The following is a 25,176-nucleotide window of genomic DNA, read 5'->3' as shown; positions in this document are numbered from 1 at the left end:
ATCCAAAGCTAGTTGTGAAACCTCAGGCTTGTTGGGGCTGTTTATTGCGTATATGACCAGTCATTTACATGAATAATGTCAACCTGCTTTACCACCAGAAGTGTTTATGACAGATTAGAGGCCAGCATCCAACTACATTTTCATTCCAGTTATTTTTGTTTTAATGCATGTGTGAATCAATTAATTCTGTCATAAAAGGCTACCATAAACTGTGTGCAGAAGTTAATGAGTCCGGCATTACCACATCATTACACCAGCTGGCATAATGGAGCATGTGTTGTTTGTCATAATATATGCTGCCACGCTTAACAGTCATAAATTGTTTGGATTGGTAAGTTTTGTTTTCTGTTTGATGACAAAGACCGAAGGCTTGTGGGCTCAGATTACCATACTAATAGCAGGTACGCACTTACATACAGGTGTACATACAGGTGACTATAGAGCTGATGGGATTTATCAGAGGGATTTTCACAAATCGGGAAGCATTTTAGGATTCTATGTACAGAAGTTGAGATTTCTGGAGATATTGGCAAGGCTAAAATCTTTCTTCTATCATGATTTTTTTGGCAGATGCACTGCTTTAGTTTATTTCCATAGCACCCAGTAGCATCCCCATCCCACATTTTTGCAACCTAACATAGTTGACAGCTGCTTTATGAAACAACAGCTAGGTGAAGGAGGAGGAGAAGGATTTTTCATACAAACTGAATTTCAATTAGGGATTAAGTCTTCAGGAAACCTTCTGTGGTTCCTTTGCGCTGGAGAATTTAACATTTTTACTACTTGCATGTACAGAAAATCTAATCCCTTATATTCATCCTGAGATTAATTTACATCAAGACTGTTCTGTGTGTCTCATTCACACCGCCCTTTCAAGGTGGGAATCTTGCGCAGATGTTACGCCTCGCTGTCTGTGTGAAAGTTACAGAGGCGGAATGAGGGGACAGTTTCGTTCCGCCTCTGATCTGCCGCCGAAGGTAGTAACAAAGCCGCAACAGAGGCCGGCAGCACGAGACAGGGGTGTGTCGGTTCTAATGGTTTTCACAGTCTGACAACTAAACAGATCCTTTACTCATGAAATAAAAAAGAAATGCCCCACACTTCAACCCACAAGGCAAAGTTACAGGACCAAACAACATTAATGTGTTAGCAGGTCGTGTCTTCAGCATCTTCTATGAGGAAAAGAATACCCCATTTATACGTGGAAAAGTGTCTGTCATCTTGTCTGCCCTACAGGCAGCTCCCACAGTGGAATGGCGGTGATTATGTGACGTGATTCAGAGCAAAAAACTTTCATTCACCAAAGTTGTTGTTGTAGTTACCGTCTCTGGCAACTTGTATTGAAAAAAATCACCGCGACGGTCAGCCTGCCGGCCTGAGACTTCAGTGAACTTTGCCCCAGAAAACAGCATCCCTCCTCGCGAGTGAGATTGCGGATATACAATCTGTCATTTAAAAAAGTTGCAAACAGCACTGGTGAGGAGGCAGAGTTAAGAAACAAGGTGAAACTGCACTAAATGGGTGAAATCAGGAATATTAAAGCGACAGGCTCAAGGGGCTTTCTCTTCTAGTGCACTGCGGGCATAGCTGAACAGCCAATCATAGTGATTTTCTTTCACCAAAGGGCTCTGCCAGTGATTCAGTATACTCAGTCGGCAGAAAAGCTGCAACAAGCACCGGAAGGGCCCAATGGTACAGACACACTGAAAAAACTAGGGCCACTGACTCTCACCGTTGGCCTGGTCTCAGGGCCCTAATGGCTGTCATCAAGGCCACATATAAAACCAAAGGCATTCAAGCTGACTGTATGTTAACTGTTCAGCTCCAAATGGCAGACAGACAAAGTAAGGGACTAGCTTATGAGGAAAAGTCAACATGGAATATTTATGTAGTTCTGTATCTGCTGGGTTTGCAAGTAGACAATGCATAGCCAGCTGTTGTCCTTTTGCATGTTAGTGGTAAATTAACCCCGATTAAATCCCCAATTTGAGCAGGCGTCTGAACTAAACTATACCATTTTTATTTGCCCTCCGTAGTATTTTATCTAACAAAGAGTGCAGGAGAAAACCACTTAGTAACCATACTAATAAATCCTCAGAATTTGTCTACATATACCCAGAAGCACTTGTTTTGGAGTTGTTTCCTATAGTTCAACTGCATAATGCCTACCAGGCAGTACTTGGGAGCAGTGTGAATGCATCCTAACTGTGTGAACTGTTAACGGTGTGTTGCTGATTAACAGCATTTCCAGCACACTAACAATTTTACTGTGTGCTCAGCCAACCTCCCCACAATAAAGACAGGTTGAAATGCATCACAGTGAGTTCCACTCATGCATCACATGTTTCGTACAGTCACAAGCTGTACAAAATGTGCCTCCATCCATCCTCTCATAAGCAGTCTGCAGCACAGTGAGGGGGAGGAGCCCGGCCTGTCTCAAGGTCACCGGGCCCTTCACCACTGTGGCATGATGGGTAGCTCCTGCTTGTGCCAGCCAGCCAGCCAGCCAGGAACTGCCCGGGTTCACGAGGCTGCCGTTACCTTGACTGAAAGGAGGGAGGGAAGCACCAACGCCCCCCTGCCGCTCGGTAACTGGTACCAAATGGTGCCTCCCCTCTGGGGTCCTGACCTGCGAGCAGGCAGAGTCCCAGGACACCTCAGAGCCGATCTGGAGGATGGGCAGACAGCTGTCTTCTGTCAGTGGGCCCGTGGACCTCGAAGATCATCTTTTTCTACACACACACAGTCATTTAGCAGGAGACTTGGTCTAAAACCAGAGATGTGCAATACAGAACGGTACAAAAATTCTCAGCCACAATATTTTGGTTTACATTCACACTGTTACTTAAGCTGTTCCAGATGTGATGTTCCCCCTCCGATGTGATGCAGAGCTGATGTTATCTAGTGACTGCCAAAAAAAATGAATGGAGTCTAAATTCAAGGCAGATTTAATCAACTTGATTGATATTTGAGATATTGAAACATAATGATTTTTTTTAAACAAGATCAAAGAAGAATGTATCATAGTGTCGCTTCCTGTTTTCGACATCACTACTGTGTTCATGTTGGTTTGAGATATGAGTCGCATGCTCATCAAGAAATAAGGGAACTTATCCTGAATTTGAAAATGAGGAGGAAGACCTGTACAATGTGAACAAATCCATGATGTGTGACCTAAGCTTAAGATATAAAAATGGTGCATAGACACATAACCCAGTCTATTTGACAAGCATAAATTTGTATCGACAAAAGATAAAAAGGTACACTAGGGTTCTGCGCACTTAAGACATACTACATACTGCTTTTAGGTCATGCGTAAGGATGTCTGGTTGGGGGACTGCGATTCCTGGAAATTACACTTCTTTGCTTTCCTTTTGGAAATTGGAGGAGCAGAGGTATTCTAGTCACATGTAAACCAATTATCATGAGCATGTTTAAGCCCATCTCAGTGGAAAAGGAAATCAAGCTGAAACTTACAAAACAGAATCATGCTTACATGCAGCTCTATGAATCTGATGGAGAAACTGACGGATAATGTGCATGCATATCCCCACAGTTAGAGAGTCTGTAATCCACATTACGCAGTTTACAGTATGTAAAGAGGAGGGGATCTGAATTGAGTAAAAAAATATCCACTGTGTTTTTAAACATAGCAAAATATAAACCAAATTGTTTCTGTACAAGAGACAATATGCTCAATTGAATGTTCCGGGTTAAGTAAAGGTTAAAAACGTGATAATCATATTGAGATCTCTGAGTCAATCTCCTGAATCTCTTAAAATCTCTCTGTACAGTGAATATAAAAAGCTTAAGTGAAACAACAGCAAATTCTCTTTTAATTCTCTCGAGGCAGATTTCACATCGTTTTAAAGAAATTAAGAGATAAAACATTAGATATAAAAGTCTTACTTCCTGTTCTGCTACCTCTACCTCTGAAGCCACTGAGGCTCTGAGGAACAATGTTATATGGATCTTGATGGGGAGAAGCTGCATAATTAATTTGTATATTCTAGCATGACAGATGTTTGATTTTGGCCGTAAAAGTAATTAATAAGAGAGTGGAGGGAGAGGCAGATTGCTGGAAGATTATTTATGAAGACTCCTCACCGAGCATGTTGGAGGGGTAGGGGGTGAGGGGAGGCTGTGTGTGTGTGTGTGTGTGTGTGTGTGTGTGTGTGTGTGTGTGTGTGTGTGTGTGTGTGAGTATCAGCCCTTGCTCATGCCCCAACATCACCTGCTCCCATGGCTGCCCCAGCTGTTAGCCTAGCTGCTACCACTGTCATCTCCAAACATTTGTTTTAATGTCCCTGTACGCCCAAGGTAACAACTGAAACGACTAACAGACTTGGAGGGGAAAAAAAAAACAAATTGCAGCTGTGTTTTCCTTGACATTACCTAACATCACAGAGCTAGAGGAGTTGATAGTGGGTGTGGAAAACATAAAAATCCAGTGTAAAACATACTCTTCTGATTGTTCCAAAGGGCAAACCAGAGCACCTGTTTATATGTGCAAGAGGGAGATGAGCGATTCAGAGAATACACCACAGACAGATGTTGACATCTGCCTCACAGAGACGTAGGAGGGAGATATTTGTGGAGGACTAGCACACAGGTGCATGTGAGATGTTGTCGTTTGTGTTTTGGGATATGAGAACACCTTCGGTTTTGTTTCTTTCGTCGGAATCACAGCAGGAAATTTAATTGACAAATTTCAGTATATTCTTTCAGTTCACACGAAGAAGAAGAAGAGTTGGATTGACAAGAGGGAAATCTACTGGTGTGGCAATCATCCTCGAGCTATGATTACAGTCATGACTTTAGGAAATATGGACTTTCCTGAAATCTTCTCCTCTGGTAGTTATTTCTGTGAAGGGGACAGAAAAAAATAGCTAAACTTAAGCATCTGTTCAGATGTATTTGTAATCAGTTTTCCTGGAAGAGAACTGTGACTCTGTGTGCTATTTAGCGCCACTTTTCTTATACTAATATTCTAGACTTGAAATATTGTTTCAAACATATCACTGTGTTTTCCATATCCTGCAGCTACATTTAGAATTCAATAAATCACAGCTGTTTCAAATATGCATTAAGATTTATGCTACAGTTAGAAACTTAATACATAAAAAATTGGCATTTTAACAACCAAAGTTAGCTTCAAAACTTCATAGCAACCCATCCAGCTGTTGTTGTAGATGTTTCACTCTGGACCACAGTTATGGACCAACAGACACCGACCAAAGCATCCAATTCACGCTCCACACTGCTAGCATGGCTAAAATAAGTCTAGTATGAAGCCAGGCTGGACAACTTTGATCAAAAAGTATGCCTGGGCTTACAGAAAGACAGACCGAGGCGGAGAATGAAAATAATTAGATACGGCCAAGTGTTTTGCAACAGCAGGCATGGGACAATTTATGCCTCAATCTAGGCACAAACTTCCGCTTTTCTTTTTTTCCCTTTTTATTACAGAGCTGTACGGCTTCAGAAGATAATAATGAACTGTAATGGATGCCAAACAGTGAGGACAGGGAGTGAATGTAATTTTCTCAATGAGGGCATAAATCTCACAAGGAGGCTGTTACTGGAAAGTCTTGTGGATATTCAAATCTGCTGCTTTGATTGAAGCAGTCACAGTACATCACAGGCATTGTAACTCGACAGAAGGTTAGCGCAGGTGATCTGCCACAATGTGATCTTGCTCACCGCGGGCCGGGAAGCTCTGTGGGGTCTTATTAGTCAGCAATGATTAAAAAAACAAAGCATTGATAGCAGTGCACAGGAAAGGGGCGATTTAATCAACCCCCCTTCCTCCTTGCTGTAATATATATACGTTGTTGTGACAACAATAGGGTCTTGTTTCATTTAGCTGTGAAGTCTATGGGCTAACATTAATTCAGACCATAGCCAGGGCCGTGGATTACGTGAATTAAACATTATCTGAATAAGAACAGAGTTGGAGAGGAAGGCGTGCATGGACAGCTATGAGATGAGAGATTAAGATTTGACTGATCTCTCTGTTAAGCTTTATAGCTGCAACGTGATCAGACCCTCTGGTGAACAGCTTTCTGTACTGGCTCTGCAGGTGTCACCTACAGTACAAAATGCAGCAGTGGCTCTTGATCTTTAATACCTCAACAGTGTATCTGTAGTATACTATATACTGTATGTATTAATGTTGTCACGATACTGGGATTTCTAACTTCAACACAAAACCATGAAAAATATCTATATTCGATATAGGGCTGTCACGATATCAGATTTTCACTGGATGATTATTGTGGCCAAAAAAATAGTAGCCACACAGCAGATCCATGACACACACTAGCTAGGTGACAGGTAAGAGGAGCAGGATAAATTACATGACATTATCATTTGTCTATTATTAACACAATATTAATATTTCATTGTTTGAATATCATAGTTATTATCAATACCAGTTATCGACAACACCCCTAACTTGTTCAATACCAGGTGGAAAAATGCACACAACATTGAGGGCATGTTTTGATTTTTAGGAAAGATAAATCTAACAAGGCACGCTTGCTGGGTATTAAACACAGCATTTACACAATTAATCGCAAAATAGTCGAAATCGCAATATGACTAAGTATAATATCCAAATCGCAAGATGTGGAATTATTTAACAAAGGAAAACAGTGTTTTAATGAAATGTTGTAGTGCTGCAGAGATGCTCTGGCCTACAAAGCTTGTTCTCCAGATGTAATAAAAGATGCCACATCAACATTACTTTACTAGTTTTTCAATGACAATGAAAATTGTGATGGAAAAATTTAATCATCCATAATAATCATGAATTATTTGCAATTGCAATATCTGTCAAAATAAATCGCAATATCACTTTTTGTCCATATCGCGCAGCCCTAATTTACTCTAAGATAAATTAGGAGGAGGCAGGCCTATGTTGACACTGCAGCAGTGTGTCTGACTGTCGGAAACAAAAGTGAGCGAGGAAGCACACTGGCATCAGTATCGATACTGTGGACAATAAGTATCGAAACAGTTGCAAATTTTCAGTATCAATATTAATCAATGTTTTGATATTTTTGACAACATTAGTATGTATTTTGTTACATTTCATTGGTAATGGTGCGACTCATTGATGTAAAGGATCGTGTGTGACCTCTGATAGGCCTCTTGAACTGGGGTTTGAGAACTACTGGTTTAGTATGCTGTGTCATCTTTGTTTAATTCCCAAATTGCTTCAAACGAGTAAGTGAATGATGATCATTTATCTCAAGAACTCTGGGAAGTACTGTATGTGCACTAAAAAACCCTTTAACTAAGTAAAATATCGCTTCAAATGCTTGTTTGACCTCCACTAAGTTGTCAAATTACATGTCCTTGATGGTAAATGGGCGAGACCTCAGAATGGACAGGTAAGTTCAGCCATCGGAAAAGAGATTCAGTCCACATAATTGTGCAGATGTGGCTGATTAATGTGTAATGTATCTGAAATTAATTACAGAGCAATAAATTAGCGCTCCAACACAAGACAAAGTGAATTGAATCTTTCTCTTTCTTGAAGGATAAATAGAGAGATGAAATATAATGAAGAAAGAAGAAAAGTGATCATAAAGAAATACATTTGCATACTAATTAAACCAGTGTAATAATCTTCGCAATATTCTTCAAAGGAGTGTACTCAATAGAAGTCATTTCCATAACTTACTGAATTATTGTCCTGCTGTCCCAGCTTTCAGTACTGTGGGGAACTTCTCTGCTTCTACTGGGTAAGCGTTTTCCTTGCTGTTTAAACTTTCTTTCTGCTAAACTTCTGTGTCATTCATTGTAATTCCCAGCACACCCTCAACACAGGGTTAAATGTCTTTTCAATCTGTTAATTGCAAGGCTTTATAATTCAAAGAAAGGGATCCAAGACCTGCTATAAATCAAACACCTACTCACAGGGTTTTAATGAATTCCTCCCCGTGACATTGCAGGTAGTATCGTCTAACCTGACGACTCTCAAAGTATTCAGTAAGCACACTTATTATTAAAAAATGCACGTTAAAAAGTGATCCCAGCTCATACAGATCCTCTACAAACTCAAATGTCTGCTGTGCAGAATGCACAATGGGAGTTTTAAAAAAAGTTCACTCAAATATTACATTCATGAAGCAGGTGCTAACCTACATTCAGCACTCCACTGTCCCTTTAGAGCAGAAGAAACATATGGCTCTCCTCCACCGTTTCCTCAACACACCTGTCGCCTCCAAAAGGCTCAGCAGCAGAGAGGGAATATTCACCTGCAACGATACTGAATCTCGCCTGATCAAAGGATGCAGAGGAAGAAATAACAAAAGATGTTACTATAATAATACATACAGGGCTCAGTGTTGCTCTTTGCCAATTTATATCATGGAGTTTTCTGACAACAGAAAGCCACAACCTCTTGTTTTGCTCTTATTGTACGTGGTGTTTCCTATCTTGTACTTCACGTTGTTAACATAATATACACTTCATTCTATTTTGCTCTATTACTGTTCACGTAAACAATCACTCCAAACTAGAAACATGAACCAAATCACTCCCTTTGCACCAGCGTAGACTATTAAACGCTACACACTAAGTACTGAAAATGTGCTGTTGATGTTATAAGAGAGCTAGGGCTGAGCTGTGAACATTTTTGACTCCTCTTTCAGGTTGTAATGCCGTAGGACAGGACAATAAACAGCATTTATTGACGTACCAACATCAGCCAAACTAAAATAAAGTCCATAATCGTAAAAAATAAAAAAAAGTAGTCATAAGTCAGAATGATAAAAGGACATGTCAGATACAGGTTGATTAAAAATATTTATTTATTGAATAGATAAATTACAATCATTTTAATCTAGATTTTAGATCAGATTTTTGAAAACATAGATAGTTTTCAAAAATGTCAGATACACCTTGTCGGACAAGGGTTTAATCAAAACTCGCTCAGCTCTACAGTGTATTCTAACAGGTAGTGTCAAAGAAATGAATACACTTTTTGTTATACTATGTGAAATGACACCAGGAAGGCACCAATGGCCGCCAATGAAACTGTGACTACTGCCATTACTGCTGCCAATTTAAAATATTAAAACTACACAAGAAACCAGCCAATGCTGCACTGCCCAGCAATAAGCAGCTTCTTGTTTCTTTTGTTTCGATAATTATGGGACAGTAGTCTCAAAAAATGTTTTGATTGGCTGTAGATTTACTGTGTACTCCAACTTTAGTGTTTTAAACAACAAATATCAAAGCATTTGTGTGCCAGGGGTTTCCTTTAATCACTATCATGTTATTGCAACTGGACAATAGTTTGCATGAAAAATTCTGGCATAATAACAGGAAGAGGAAATAAGTGAGTATATACTGTACCATAGTGAGAGCAGGCGGGTTTGACATTATGTGTTGCATGTGGGTGTTGCATACATAGATGTGTGTGTGCCGTATGTCTGTTCTTATAAGATATACTGTAAGTTGGCCTGTTGTTACCCTAACTCCATCCACATGGCAGTGAACATGGATGCATTAACACACTAAAAACTTTCACTAGTTGAGATTAAGTAAATCCTTCTGTTAATTTTCTGGCCGTCTGTCCCTCATCTGCAGTCACAGGAGTGGCAGTGTGCCTCTGTGTCCCAGCGGGGTAAACCTCTCAGAAGCAATATGTAATTAAACTCAGAGAGCATATTCTTTAATCCTAAAGGCTATTATAGATTTATGGTCAGTGCATTGTCTGAGCTCTACAATGGCTTTTCCTCACTGCACTCTTGTGGATACAGTGAGCCCATATATGTTCTTAAATGGGTAGATAAAGGTTTTGTAACCCTTTTAAATCTGGCTTCGTAATGGGAGTGCTACAGTGGCTTACCGCCCTCGTGGGGTAATACGGTGGCTTTTGTATTTGGCCCCGGATGGATGGAAAAGCTTTGAAAGGATAGAGGAATCTGTAATTATAATGCACCAACCGTCATCAATGACATATTTTTGAACCTATTTCCAGTCACATTAGATACAAGCAGAGCTGTACATGTGAAATTGTAATTATGGTGTATTCATTTTAACTCCCGGGGATTAAAGTATTGAGTATGTTTAATTGTAAGTGTTCTACATTTCAGAACAGTGGAGCTCTGATTAATAGTGACCCATCCCCACGACAGGATGCTTTGAAATGCCATTAATACTTAACTTAATTGCTACTTTTATTTGCGATTTTTGACTAAATCTCCATTCTCTAGCTCTGTGGGGAATGGCTGATGTAATGTTTCCCTTGTGTCCTAATAAGCATTGATGGAGCAGGGATTTTTTTTTTCTGTTCCTTTTCTCTCTGCAGTGTTTCCTCTTTTCATTCGGTTTATTTGGCAAAGTCAGAGAAGCTTTTATTTAAAAGAACATTTTCAAATTAACTTTTTTCCCCCATCAGCATTACAATAATATCCTCATATTCTCAGATAACTACATGGGGGTACCTACAAATAAACAATATTTCCTCTTCCAGGTGAAATGTATGGGGTCCAAACCAACCAACCAACTTAAACAACCCAAAACTACAGTACTGACTGATCAAGAATGCAGCTTCTTATCAAATATGCCTGGATTTAAGAACTGAACGGCATCACCTAAACAAACCATAACATTCATAGCACATCACAGAGTTGCAACACTTACAGTACAAGAAGGAAATAAACTTTATCAACAGAACGAACATGAAAGCTTCACACAAAAAAGACGAGGGAGGAGATTTAAACCAAATAACACCTCTCTGCAAGGCAACAAAATTAACCTCTTGGCCACTGTACTGGAAAGTTTATAATGAACCATTTCCGTCTTTGTGCTTTAGTAATACGTGATCGCAATGAAAATTGATTTAAAGCCAAGGTCAAAAAAATGTGCTACCTTTAGCAAAGGCGGACGCACAAAACATGACTGCGATCTTTCCCCAACTTTTACTAGTTGCCTACAGCTACACTGATGAAGATAGGAAGGGCAAAACTAAAATGTTATCTTGTATTTGTCTTGTGTTGAGTGCAACACTTTACTCTAGTTATTAGTTATTTACATTATGGAGGTAACAGTTAAGAAAACAGTTGTACAAGTATTTTTTTGGAAAAGCTAGGCACAGATAAACTTCCTACTTCCTAAGACTTGTTGCAACTATCATAGACAATACTTAAATTTTCAGCCCATTCACATGACTTCTTTTTACAACAGCAAGTATTTGTGAGCTGTTACAGACCAAATTAAAAAATGCAGTAAACCTTTCCCCTCTGGACTGGACAAGAGAAACAATACCAGGTGTGATCACAACCTTTCTGTGCCACAAACAGGGAGTGACTTTTGTCTTTTCCAAGCAGCAGTTGGACGCCTTCGTCCTTCTCTGTCACATGCAACTGAAAATCATCAGGTCCCAGCGCCTCAATGATAATGTATTCTCTCTTATTTGACTTTTTAATGGGCTTTCACCTAATTATCATCACATGGTTCCTCAGATGTGTGCTGGAAAGGGAACTCAGGAGTCGGGGAACAAAAGGAGGTCAGATTTGGAGGTGTTGGCACATGGCCTGATCCGCTCTGGTACCCCCCTCTGCCTGCTTTTGCGTGATGATAAATTTTCCCCTTGAACATGATGTCAATATGTTGATGTGCCTTCCTTTATTAAGATACCATCCAACTGATAACAAGTCCTGCTGTGTGTTACCAACATAAATAATTAGAACAGAGACCAAGGAACGGCAGGTGGCTTTTGGCACAAAGAAATAATCATACTTGATGTGGAAAATAAAGTAAAAGGACCCATCTGTTCACGGCGGGGGGAGGTGAAAAAACACGTTAACATATTGTCAGTAACATTATGAAATACACAGTTAATAATTTAGTCATGGCACATGGCTCTGGACACTTGTTTGAAATAATCTAACAGAAGTGAGCCACGGCCTGCATCAAGGCTTCAAATTAATCGCACATTTGCAACCTCATGACTTATCCACCGGCCATTTTGTCACACGCTCTGGCAATTATTTACCCAAAGGGTTGATGAAGACAGAGGTAGCTAAGCCACGCAATGCCAGGGTAATCATAGATGATATACTGTAAGATCAGCCATGAAACAGCAGCAGAAGGGAGCTGTTGAACCCTGAACTCTCGGTCTGTCCAATACTCTGATTCAACATCCAAGATCTTAATTGTCTCCAAGAGCAAAATGCTTTAACTGCATGCAAAACCGAGAAACTTGTCAAAGTATTTGTTTTATCTAGGGTTAATGTGAAGCTATATATAAAGTTATGTTTCAAAAGTTACAAGGAACTGGGGGAGCTTCCTCTGGACAGCATGGATGATAGGCTTGTGCCGACTGGTGTTCGGATCGTATATCAACGAAAGAAGGAATGAGTTTTTCCTATACCGATTTAAATAACACAAATAAAACGTTATGTTATGTTGTATTATATTTATGCAGGGAAGAATTTATCAATCAATTTATTTATATCTGTACCCACTTATTTTGTACAGCATCGCAGGAGAGTGGAGGCTCACAAAAAAACAACAACAATATATTTCAAATATATCATATTATACTTGGTATTGGCAGACACTCAGTATTAAAGGATCAGAAGATAAAAAAATGTAATCAGGATATGTCTACTTGTAACTAACCCATAAGAATTTCAGAGAAGAAATGTTAATAACAGCTACTTTAAACTCAAACACTAGCTTTGGGCCACCTTGAAGCCCGGTTCATCAATCCCTTCATGATAAAAGAGACTAAAAATATAGTACATATGGAGGAGTTCAACTGGGCTATATTAAATAAAGCCATACTTAGGAAAGATCAATCCATAAAGCAGGAATTTAATAAAACATATTTATGTTGTGAATGAATGTTTTTGCCATGGCAAATGCTGTATCTGTATGCACCCAGGCTTAGAGGCCATTTTGGATACACTGAAAGACTCAAATTGCGAAAATGAAGAGGCCGTCTAGGATGTCCACTTGAGCCAATCAAAGTTCAAGAGGCCTCCTGTCTAGAGCTTCTTGACTGTTATGAAGAAGCACTGGCACATTAAGGCCACCGCAGGCGCCTGCATTGATATAATTTCCTCATATTCTGTTGTGTACCAATAGGTTCATCTGTGGAGAGCCGCTCTGCAAATGAGATTTATTTACTTGCTTGTTTGGGATGATCAGTTTAATATTTACTGGTGTGTGGAACCATCCTTGGTATATAAATGAGATGATTAAGGCCGCAGGGCTTCCCCGCTCAGGGAGCTGAACAGCCGCCTCCGAACACAGCGGTGCCTCCGCTGTGAGACAAAACTTCAACACACATCGTGTGCTTATCAGCTGGCATCTTCTCACATATTTTTCTCTGTGCGTCTGCATAAAGACGCAGTCATTTCCGATTGAGAATACTGCAGCCTGCAGCCAAACCACCAATTAATGAACCTGCAGATGACAAGAACTATTTGGATTGAGGGAATAATCCACTCCTTTCGTGTTTGTGTTTATGTGTAAATATATAAGGACAGATAGAGAAAAGAGGGGGAAAAACAAACAAAACGTTTAAAATCAATAACAACAGCTTCACTGAATGTGTTGTGTCTGTCGAAGAAAATTATCAAAAATAGAGGTTCAATTGATAGCCGTCATTTACTGCTGGTTTGTCTCTGTTAGTGCTCATCTTGGGATCAAAAAGGTGCCAGTGCTCCGCACCAGTGGGACTGCTTCTAGACGGGAGTGGTTTGTTTATTTTCATCTGTATGACTATGACATTAAAATTGGTAACTGAAAGTGGAGTATGAATGTTAATTGACGTGTACATAAATAAAGATTATCAAAGCTACCACTAATAAAAGAAAGCAAGACTGGAAAACTGTTCAACTCAAACATGTCTGAGCGTGACTTGAAAGTCTAAAAGACACTGGTTTTGGAGATACGTTGTGGTATAAAGGTTTCATATCTTTACAGAAATCATTTAAATGTCTAACTGTCTAATGACTGAAAAAAGTAATTGCAGAACAGAACAGACAAAAGTAGCTCAACAAGCCTGCAGTGAAAAGTGCTGTAGGACTTGTATAATAGCTACATCTCTAACATGAAAGTTTCTATTCTCATCCAACTCCCCTTAATTCATTATTTTAATTTCCCTTAAACAATACATCTGACTCAAGGCTCTTTCCAATCTTGTTTCAATTAAGGTTGACATGTTCAGACAAGATGCTGAGGTGCAACAGCAGCAAAAGGGGGGGAAAAAAAGAAAAACAACCGCACATCTTCCCTAAAATGGCTGCTCCTGTATCCCTCGCAGGGAAACATTATTCCTAATAAAACTCTTTAATAAATACTTGAGGTCCTTGGAGAGTTCCTTGAACCTGAAAGGAAACACTGTCTATACCCAGGAGCAAAGAAGGCCATTACAGCTTGTAGTGGAAGATTTAATAGGTGTCATAATTTATCATGTAAACCGAAAAGTGTTTCTTAATTAAGTGCGCGCGTTAATGAATTTTTTAATTTGATCCCTGTAAGTACTTCGCCATGCTAATTGCAATATTCCACACATTAGTTATCGGCTATTGCCCTTGGCTATTTGCTGTCGTGAGAAGGGAGCCCCTTTTCCCCTCAGCCTAAGTTCATTAACAGAGCCTGAACCTCCAGCCCAAACTACTGTACAGACGCAGCATTGTGAGTCTGAAAAATGTGGATCTCACGTTCTGGTCAACAAACAGATACTGATTGAACTGACAGTGATTAGATTTACTGATGTAAATGTTTCTTGTATTGAGAAAGTCCAATCACTTGTACATGCTTTAGTAGTTTGAGCATCTGTTAGCTCATACCACCACATCCCTGCACCTCAGACTGATATTGTCCATGAGAGTAATCACTGAGTGAGCTATTTAAAATGACTAATGCGAGCCGGGCTCAGTCTTGATGACTGCCTTTGTATCCAAAGTCTCGCTATCGCTGGTGGCAGCCTCATATTGTTCAGTGCAATTAATCTGTTTGAGAAACATAATAATGGAGTTGCCAACTGCTGCCCGTGCTAGTATTTTATTAATCAACCGCAATTAGGCAGTGTCGCTATGTCCTTAGGATGACTTTTCATTCACTTGCAAGGGAAAACTGCGCGCCAAACACAACAGCGCACTCAGTGAGAAATACTGATCGCTGCTACAGAGATCACAGATGGGCTCAGTAGCAACAATGTGGGGAAATTATCATCAGCCACTAACCAAATGCTAGTGCCTTTTGGATGTGGTTGTTAAGTTTGTCTACTTCATCAGTGTCTTCAGCAAATAAAACGCCATTTTGAGGCTGACTTACACACTAAAACTCCCTCTGGCTGCTCCGTTCTGGAAAGTATATCGTTACTACTGTCGCCTGCTGATGAAACAGCTTTGCATCCCAGACTGCAGTCTAACAATTCATAACAGCTTACAAACATGGACGGATTATACAATAAAGCACCCCTGGGCATAGGCACCTTAAAAGCCCCCTGCCATGTTTGGCAGACAAGTGACACTGTTGAAGAAGTTTATAATGATGAAGTTGGAGTAGGATTTTTTCCGGTTATTTTCAAAATTTAGCTTGCTCTCGCTGGTTTCTACAGTCTTAGCAACCTATAAAAAGGTCAAAGATTTGTCTTTGTCTTTAAATGGATTCTTTTGTCTAATCAACAGTCCAAAATCAAAAGTCTCTCAAAGAAAAGCAGCAAATTCTTACATTAAAGAAGCTAGAATATACAAACATTTGACATTTTTGCCTGAAAAATAAATTGATCAAAACAGAAAAAAACATATGTCATTAATTTTCTTATGACTGATTCATGGACTAATCATTGCAGCTCTAATACACACTGAATCAGACCTTCCGAGTGACCCTATACTTATAATATTCTGCACAATGCTGCAGTGACTTTCTCCTCCCTTCAACCCCTTGCAGTACAGTCACGGTTAAGATGGATTTGCTAAGCTCTTTAATTTAGCCAAAGCCAAAGGAACACAAGGCCATTAACACAAATGTTATCCTCAAACTCCGCCCTCTTTGTGTCATGACATTCAAGCGTAATGGAGAACTCAGCAAAGACAAGCTCTTCCCCCATAAATGTTTCATAAAGTAATTCCACCCATATGAAGAAACTCAGAAAAAAATCTGTTGACATTATCCCGCCGTTGTTGTCGGAGCATCTGCAGAGGAAATGTATTTAATATTCACGGGCCGTCTTACACTCTGACATTAGCCGAGGAAGATAATCCCTCAAAGATTAAATTAAATGTAGGCTGGAGTGTTTAGTGCTGCTATTGTTTTCATTAGTGCAAAAAGGAATTGTACTCGCTGCGAATGATATTAAATCGTGCTGCTGGGCGAGCACTTGACATCCATACTCCCCCACCCCTCTGATAAAACATAATGTAATTCAGGGTCCATAATCTCCAAGCAGCAGGTTAGCATTATAGTTTTTAACTACACTTAGCGGTTACTAAATATGCATTTGTGGTATTAAAATAAATCTCCTGTTGAGATAAAAGCAGAAGGTGCACTACACTCCCTGCCTGCTTCGAGCCATTTGTTCATCTTCACTTCATGAGGTGAAGGGGGGATGACGCTGGATTGTGAGGATGATAATAATGCAACATTTTACTATTTACTCATGTAATCAGATGTTCTCTGTTGCAAGGGCTTTTTGAGGAAATGTCAACAGGTTGCATGGAAGCAACATCTGCGAATGTTGATTAATTATGGTTTGACAGATGTTACTGAATGTCTGCCGAGTCTGGGGTTTGAGAAAACAGTAGAAAGCCTCGTCCAATCCTGTTATACACACTGAACAAGTGGGGTTATACTCGGACATCAAGCACAACTTTGTTAAGCACTTGCTAGCAAAGAAACTTCTCTTAGAGTTCCCTGCAGAGAGTTTACATATGGTATCTTCATATTATTTCATTACATATGCAGATTAAAATTAAACGCCATCATCCCCTATGAAAAATAAGGGTCATTTAAGCAGAAAGAAGCCAGAAGTAGGACAAAACAGAAACCAAAAGAGCAAACAAGTTGTATGAATATCAAATATATATAAAGCTGTATTTACTCCAATAGAACTCAATGTATGAATTAAAATATAAAAGCAGTATGATTTATGCTATCAACAAAGTTGCCAGAAATTCAAACAAAAAATTATTTTTTCAGCAAACACAGTATGTGCAGAATTTTAAGAGTAGGCCCAGTAAAAAATGTGCAAATTAGAAGGTTTTAAAAATGATACAATTGTGTTAGAAATAATAAATGTAGAGGCATATTTGACATTTTATGGAAGCTGAAAGTTTAACTCCAGTATGAAGTTGCATTTAGGAGTAACACATAATTTGCTTCAACATCCCTGGTTTTCATGCAAATTTTAAAGATGCTGAAGAAGAGGGTTTGTGAGAGGATAACCAAAAGGCTCCCTATGGAATTTTTAAAAAGCCACAAAACAACGACTAGGGCAAATTTGCATTATAAAAACAGACCAAAATCATGTCCTTCCCTTCTTTCTGAAGATCTCACTGAAGAGTATCTTCAGGGGACACAGAGCGACTTGATTGACATCTGTGAGAATGCTCAAAGTGCTGCACTGCAGGCCAGTTTCAAGGTGACGTGCAGACAGAGCTTTGATAATTTGTCTCTAACTTGTCATGTCACTGAATTTAGAAGGAGGCAAAGTGATCCCAGCAGGTCAGAGCAGGTAGGTAATTGACTGCAATGACATTTTTAAAAGCATGTTTTCAGTTTAGAAGTTTGATTGTTCACTTATTTCATTGTTTCTGTGTCTCATACTGCTGGTTTGGTTTAATCATTTAGGATACAGGGAGCACTTTAAAAGTCAGCAACACACCTTTTCACAAGCACAACTCCCTATCGTCTCCAACATTTACTGTTAAGCTCAGTATAAAACTGGGTACCCTTGTGCTTTTGTCTGAGTTTGCCACACAGTGCAGTTATGAATCAAGATTAATCTAGTTTTGCTGACAAGTGCAAAAAAGTAGCTGACACAAGATAGCAGCAAACATACGCCCAGGGTAAATACACTGTTCCCCATTTAAGTGTGATATTTGGCAACATTAGCTAGTTAGCTCAATGCTTAAACTCAAACTTATCTAAATTGTTTTGATACTTTTATGATTTTTTGATTTGTTCATATCTTAATGGCATCTGCTTCTTTATATTTAATGGCTATTTTTCTTGTAAAAAGTTTGAAAATTGTATTTGATACTTTAATCTTGTCTTGATGACACAATGCTGATTGGACATGAAGTTGCAATCTTGTTGTCAAAAAAAATGACTTAGAAAACCTTGTGGAGAGGTTTTCTGTTTTTTTCCGCCTATCTTGATTGATATAAATGGCCTGGACAAAATAATAGAAACACCTGTCAGTATAACGTAATACGATTCAACAGCACCACAGACTCCAGGCTAACATGAAGGTAGGATTCACTGCAGGAGTGTTGTATTAGACTGCATTGGTCTTAATAAGTGTAGCTAATGAACAGGCAACCCTATGAATACATACTTGAAAATTAGGATCAATTCCATGTTACCATAACAAGTGCAGAGTTTCAATCGCACATCCATAAACTTGACTTTGAAAAGTGGGGCCAAACTCCTGTGGCCCCTCTTTTTCAGCCAAACACATTGCCTTTACATTTTCTCATCAAAAACCTTCTAGGGGACACTCACTTCACTTTGAGTTGGTCAACTGTGAGTCCTGCTGGGGCCCCGGATAGTTCACCCCTGCACCAGGGTTGGCCTCTGTCACCTCAGGATCCCTGACACAGTGGGCTGCCCCCTCTGTCAGCCTGGCGTGGCTGATCAAGCTGTTCTAACAACTGGAAGACATCACAAGTTAAACACTCATTATTTTAATTTGATGCTAATCATGTGTTAATGAGACTAATCCTCGCAATGATTCAGGTAATTTGCTTAATGGCTCCAGTCCAGATTACAGCAATCAGTCACGTTTGATAAGACGTCTGTTGAGGGGCAGGGGGGAAAACTCGGTGGAGGAGATGAGGACAGGGAACAGGTGAAGGCCAGCAGGCCTCTGGGACATTGAAGACATGCTAGTTCACCAACCCTCTCACCTTTGAGTCGCTGATGTCTCTCTGTATGATATTATCCCTTGTTACAACCAAGAAGACACTAGGCGTAAGGGAGGTAACATAACGTGGGTGTAATCAGGCATTTACTGCCATTTATTGTTGAGAAGATGATGATTATAGGTTTACAAACTTAGACATCAAATACAAAATGACATAACTAAAGAGCAGTGGAGCCCAAACAAAGGAAAAGGATGGCGCCAAATCAATGAAACAAATATAACAAGATTACCTTATATCAAGTTAAACAGAACATGACTCACTACAATTATCTTACCTGTTAAAAAAAAAAGAAGAGGCAACCACCCCACCACCTCTCTGACAGATTATATGTTTAATTCTCAAAATATCTAAAAACCCTGATCAAACTTAGCAAATCAGCAAGTGCCTCTACGAGTTAACAAGAAGTTTATCGCTCTACATGCTATTAGCTGTTCCCACCAGCTAACAAGGGGCACAAGTCATTAAATGAAATGCACATGACAGTCCTGGTATATCAATTTCCTTATGTTAACTTGCTATTGAAGTCCATCAACTGCCCCTAATGTTCATCATTAAGACAATTATGTACACTCACATCATTGGGAAAATACAACTTATTGACTGCAGCACGACTGTGATGCTATAAGAAGTTGCTTACAACTTCACTAGTAAAATGTATTTTTACATTTAAAACATCTTTCAGGCATAAATCAGTTCTGAAGTCAGAATAATCACAATGCTTGAGTTAAGATTAATGGGCAAAGCGCCAAGCCAATATTTCAGTTAGCTATACAGGCTAACTTTTATTGTCAACAACTTAACAAATGCGCTTATAAAAAAAGATGGCAATGCCTTATTCCCATTCATACAAAGCCATGGTATGAATTGATGCTGGAGGGTATTTTAGTGAGCCACCACTAACTAGTTGTCTTACAGTACAGAAGCAGCTACTTGCTAGTTTGGCTAGTCTGAAGCTGAGCTAGCCAAGTAAGGTTTAGATACTGAGGTTAGCAAGTCTAACAAACCTAGACAGGCTAAATATTTGTGTTTGGCTGGATAAAATGCGTTCAGTTAGTTGCTATAACATTAGTTTCATAATATACGTTTGTTCTCATCTTACCTCTTGACTTTTTTCTCGGCTTTAGTCCAGGTATTAGCTAGGCTAAGGCTGGTGCTTCAAGAAGATTCAAGCTTATAAAGGAGGGTTTAGCACATAGAGGGGGCGGGACCTATTCATTTAAGTGACAAGGACAACTTCCCAGAAATACAAAAGAAAAGACAAAAAAAAGCTTTACGTTTTTTAAAATTATTTTATAAATTCTTAATGGTTAGTTTTATTCAGTTGTTAGTCTCCACGCCAATGCTCAACAATTCAGCAAAAAGAAGGAATATTTTTGGCCCGTGTTTGCTTGATTGACAGGTGTCTCATCCTATGACAGCTGTAGTTGCTGCTTCCTCACCCTAACCTAAAAACACCATTTAATTGAAAGGGTGGAGTATGGAGTATGCATGTTAGGTGTGTGTTTGCTTGATTAACAGTGCTCTTAGCCAATGATAGTATAAGGCTTGCTCAACCCAACATAGCACAACCGTATTTCCCCTAATAATGAGTTTCTGGCTCCAAAAATATAAATTCAGGTCCATTTTAGCTGTCGAAAAGTGGCCATTCCTCTTTCTGCGGGTTCACACAAAAAATAAAAATCAATGGCAACTTAAATTCACAGTAGCAATTGCAAAAGAACTGACCACTCAAAGCACTTTAAAACTCTTGTCACACACACATTCACATACTGATGGCAGAGGCTGCCATGCAAGGTGCCGACCTGCTCATCATTAGTTATTTGGGGTTCAGTATCTTGCCCAAGGACACTTCGACATGCAACCAGGAGATCCCAGAATTGAACCACCGACCTTCGGATTAGTGGACGACCTGTTCTTCCTCCTTAGCCATAGAAAATAATATAAACATCAGAAAAGTAAAATTATTACACATTTGAAAAGATTGATTATAAAAACTTATGAAGAAATTATTTGAAACAGGACTGCTGAGCTGGAGAGTGAGGTGTGAAATCATTCAATAGCAAAAAAAATAAATAAAATAATAATAATAAACCCTAGGCCTCTCAGAATTACAGATGGACCCCTGGTGGGAAGACACATTGTCGTGCAGATCAGTCCATCCTGAGAGGAGGAGCGAATGAGTGAGCTCTCTTCCCGACTCAGATCAAGCAGGGGATGCTACGCCCCTGACAAATGGCTACAGCATAATGACCTGTGAGTGCTAACAAATATAAATCGTTTTCTCTTGCATTTTTACTGTCATCAAAACAAATGCTCATTAGCCTTTTATGAGGGATTGTGTGAATAATAAATAGATCCTAATTACCCCCTATCACAAATGCAAATGTGTGAATTAAAAGCAACGGGTAGTAAAACAATAGAGCTTCTGTTCCAGCCTAATATTATATGTACAGTTACTGAGTTATTGAGCAATTAATGGTTTGAATTAATTTTTGTGCCCAGTTGTTTTACATTATTGAATCCACTGATTGATCTTTAATCCATCCTGTTCCCATTGAGTTATTTTCTATTCAAATTATTCTAAAATGTTATTTTTATTTCTAGAATTTCTGCCTAAGATGATTATTTAAGCATGTCCTATTGCTCCGACCTTTGACCTTCTTACGGTTAATATAATAATGTTTTGAGTTTTGCAGTAAATTTAGATAATGAGTTATGTGCCCACCTCACCCTACCCTACATATCAACCACATCTATTTGCATATTGTTCACCAAACAAACAAACAGCATTAGACAGCATTATTATGGCGGAGGCTTTAAAACAATGGCACTTAGTCAAATCGCTGTCACATTTCTCAGAAGGGCATTTGTCACCTAAATCAGAGGATAACCTATATTTTACACACTAATCTGAGCTAAAGCATGTCAGATGCCTTTACAGGGGCCTCGGCTCCATTGTTCAGGCTGAGGACTTATCCGTGTTCCACATGCTGTGTGACAATGGACTTATGAGTCAGCCCAGTGGGCCTCTGCAGCTTCTGACCACACAGCCACCAGGTTCTTTACAATGGCAGTTCAAGCTGTTTTAATGCAGCCAACCACACCTTCTGCTGATGCCTCGAACCACGCCGACAGCTGAGTTTAAGTTCATTTTTTCCTTTTATTATTGATCATGTCAGCTTGCTTAACATTGTTACTCACACAGATTGAAGGATGCAGAAAAAATGAAAATAAAATTGGCATTATGAGATAAGAGATTGACCTCACGGAAAGATAGAAGAGTCGTTATTGTCCCAGAGACATGATGTTTCAGCTGCTTGTTTAGTAGTTTGCTCTAATTTCTGACAGTATCATATATATTCTGCATCTTCTTGTCCCAGAATTTAATCTAAGCTATATGAGAAAAACCCAAGACTTCACGTTATTTTCATGGCTGCACTATTTCATCATATGGATATATTCTTATTCATTCATCCACGTTTTCCCAAAATTCATCTTATATTTTAACATTACCTTACATCTTTGGAAACTCTTGGACCTCTTCTACAATAAAAAATTGGGTTCTGCAGGTTTGGACAATGTTTGACTGCACGTCATGACTTTATGTTGACTGACACTTCAATGGGAGCATGAAAAAGGTTTCAATCAACATAGAAATCATCATCATCAAAGTTCAAACTTGGGTTCAAGCGTCAAATCTATCTGACACTTGACAGCTTTGTTATCAAAGTCTTGAGTCCATGAATGGATATTCTATAGCCGTCCTTGTGCATTTTTCATAATGGAACTAAAAACCAATTTTCATTTTTTTATTTAATCAGCATCTAAGTGTGATGAAAATGTGTTGGGGTGAAAATAAAACCCCTCTGATTGAGGTGATAAATGCTGAAGCTATAAGGTACTTTAGATTAAAGCTGGTTCAAATTCCCTCAGAGATGACGGGGGTGACTGACACTGACATGCAGCAACCCCCACTGTCACGCAGATTATGCTTTGTCCTACAACAAAAAGCGCTTTCTCTTACACTTAAACTCATCATGGGGATTACAAAAAAAGGTAGCTCACCACAGCGACTTCCATTTCTGTTATTGTTTGTCAGGCAGCTGCATGTGGATTTAGCAGCTCCCAGCTCAACTTTAACTATGTATGGATTAGATCTTCCTGATCCATTAGATGGATTATGATTATTACACTGTCCCAATATCAGTTCAATTGTCACACCCCAGTACTTGATGGTTATGACATATGGGTAAATGATTTATGTAATGGGCAGACATGATGTCACTGATATAATGTGCAGGACAGACGACATCCCACTTTTTCATCAGGCCCAAAAGGAAGGCCAAACACACAGTTTTTCACACATGAAGTTTAATTTGCTCATCCTGTGGATTATACTGTGCGAAAAAAAGTCTCACAGTGTCTTCTGTTGCTCTCGAGGGTGTTTTCTAAAGTCTAAAATGATGATAATAATAACCCTAGTGATGTCATCAGAGTTATCATAACTTGGGCATGGAGACTACTGACAAAAAGTCTGACCTGAGTCACTGAGTTTATGAGACATAGTTATTTACCGGGCAGGGGAAGCCTAATGAAAGAATCAGCATTTACTTCAGAAGGATAAGTTAAAGTTGTTGTTGTTGATTGCCTGTTAAAGTAAAATTAACATAACATGTGAAAATATACTTTGGTAAAAGGGAAAGTGAACTCCACAAATAGTATTTGAGTAAAAGCACCTACAGTATCTGATATTCAGTGTTGCAAAAAGTACTCCAAACCCATATTTGAGTAAAAATAAAGATATCGTGTGTAAATCTAAATACAAAAAATGTCTCTTCAAGTTAAGTACAAGGAAGTCAAAATTGTACTTAAAGTGCAATATGTAAGGTCTTTCATTGAAAACAGTCAACAATTAAATTATCCACAGAATGTGAAGAAATAGCAGTACTGACATTATGATGTCTACGTACAGTATTGTGTTGCGAAGCTACCTACTGAAGCTAACATGCTAACCAGCTAGCGTCCTGGTCCAAATAAGCACCAACACTCCCCCAGTGCTCCAAACTCACAGTCCAGACTGCTAGCTGCACGGCTAACTGAGCTAACTAGCTAACAGCAGCTACAGTTAGCAGCAATTAGTGGTCACTGTGGTGATATGCTGCCCCCCTTTTTTTTCAAATATGAATTTGACAGGTGGCCAATTCTTAAATATTGCACCTTTAGGTACATTACTTGAGTAAATATATTTACTTTAGTTATATTCCATCACTGAATTCAGAAGCTACATACATAGAGAAAATAAAACATAAACAAAGGTGACATTTCACATTTACTGTGTAACAGCAAAACCTACTTTAGGTAAGTAGAAGGGACAAAAGAGAATATTTCCCCAACTATCAGTGCCAAAAGTGAGTAGTTAGTTTTTAAACAGAATATAGCCCTCAAATAATGGTTGGTTACCTTTAGTGGCACAGAACTAACATCCCCCCTGTAGTTAAACCCCAAAGGCTGAGAGGCAGAAAAACATTCCCCTCAGAAACGATCCTCTTGTTGTGAATCTGACACAGCTCCCTTCACAGGTCTCTGCAGGAAATGCTCTGAAGCGTCTGGCTCTCTGATCACTGGCCTGATTAATAGGGGGCTGAATTGGAAATTTAATTGGATGTGGTTACAATTATAAAGCCATGCTCTCCCCGGAGCGGCAGCTATGACTGTCGGATGGCGCCGACGGGTGAACAAGATATCAGCGGGGGAAACATGTTCTGTCATACCACCCCCACGTTATTCCAATAGAGAGGGATGTGAGGTGTGTCAGATCGGTGTCGCCCACAGTGGAGCCGTAAAAACACCCAGACTGCTCTCATGGTGGCAGCCGTTGACCCCTGTGACGGTCTCCGCTGAATGGTCAATTTATCATTAACGGCTGGCGTGGTGCAGCTTTGCACATGTGGTGTAAATTCTTACAACATGCAGAAACAACACTTTTCTTCAGTTTTACTTCTCTAAAAAACACAAAATCCTTTTTCATCCAGCACAGTTAAACACATCA

At 39.3% G+C, this 25,176-nt stretch overlaps 1 long non-coding RNA gene across 1 annotated transcript in view; it reads right to left on the bottom strand.

The window, feature by feature from the left end:
- The window catches only part of LOC311261255, a 66,891-nt gene extending 46,574 nt beyond the window's left edge, over nucleotides 1-20,317 (bottom strand). The window contains exons 1-2 of the long non-coding RNA XR_014623120.1: nucleotides 20,227-20,317; nucleotides 18,706-18,854 (exon numbers count right to left, since the gene is read on the bottom strand). This is a non-coding gene — a long non-coding RNA (uncharacterized lncRNA). The remainder of the gene's footprint in view (nucleotides 1-18,705; nucleotides 18,855-20,226) is intronic.
- Between the last annotated feature and the right edge of the window lie 4,859 nt (nucleotides 20,318-25,176).

This window comes from Pagrus pagrus (genome assembly GCF_965226575.1).
Source record: "Pagrus pagrus genome assembly, chromosome: 8".
Lineage (NCBI taxonomy): Eukaryota > Metazoa > Chordata > Actinopteri > Spariformes > Sparidae > Pagrus > Pagrus pagrus.
Note: the sequence above shows the minus strand (reverse complement) of the source record. Positions and strands in the feature narration are given on the sequence as shown.